Source organism: Geospiza fortis, unplaced genomic scaffold (genome assembly GCF_000277835.1).
Source record: "Geospiza fortis unplaced genomic scaffold, GeoFor_1.0 scaffold55, whole genome shotgun sequence".
Lineage (NCBI taxonomy): Eukaryota > Metazoa > Chordata > Aves > Passeriformes > Thraupidae > Geospiza > Geospiza fortis.
In genome coordinates, this window is record NW_005054308.1 from 1096031 (window position 1) to 1096427 (window position 397).

General features: G+C 52.4%; 1 protein-coding gene across 3 annotated transcripts in view; it reads left to right on the forward strand.

Annotated features, from left to right (window-relative positions):
• Positions 1-397, forward strand: part of GABRB2 (gamma-aminobutyric acid type A receptor beta2 subunit) — a 140318-nt gene that overhangs the window by 1061 nt on the left and 138860 nt on the right. For 2 of the 3 annotated variants that reach the window (XM_031055166.1, XM_031055165.1), the window contains exon 2: positions 183-300. The gene's annotated coding sequence lies outside the window, so the exon portion shown is untranslated. Of the gene's footprint in view, positions 1-182; positions 301-397 lie in introns of those variants that run through there. The other variant, XM_005418669.2, reaches the window with a different exon arrangement.

Consider the following 397-nt stretch of genomic DNA (forward strand, 5'->3'; position numbering starts at 1 on the left):
GGAAGCAGCACAGAGCCGCGGGGCCGAGCGGGTATGTGCGCGAGGAGGAGGAGGAGGTGGTGTAAAAGGAGCGACGGGCACAAAGCAGATTTGAGAGGAATAATTTAACTCCGGTGTTTGTTGTTTTTCATGGGTTTGTTTTTTCCCTTCTCTCTCTCCTTTCTATCTCGTTTTCTGCTCAGGATTTAAATGTCACTCAAAGCATCCCCAGATCAGCTTTCCGCTCGTCTCCGGTTTCTTCCGAGGCATTAATTGGATCACACGCTGCATTTGAAGAGCCTGGGTGTTTTACCCGCTAAGGTAAGTGGGCTTATGCACCTGCGTGGGGTCTGGATGGTCACTGAAAGCCTTTCAGGGAGCTGTTTTTCTTCCCCTTGCCCCCCCCTCCCCCAGCTCC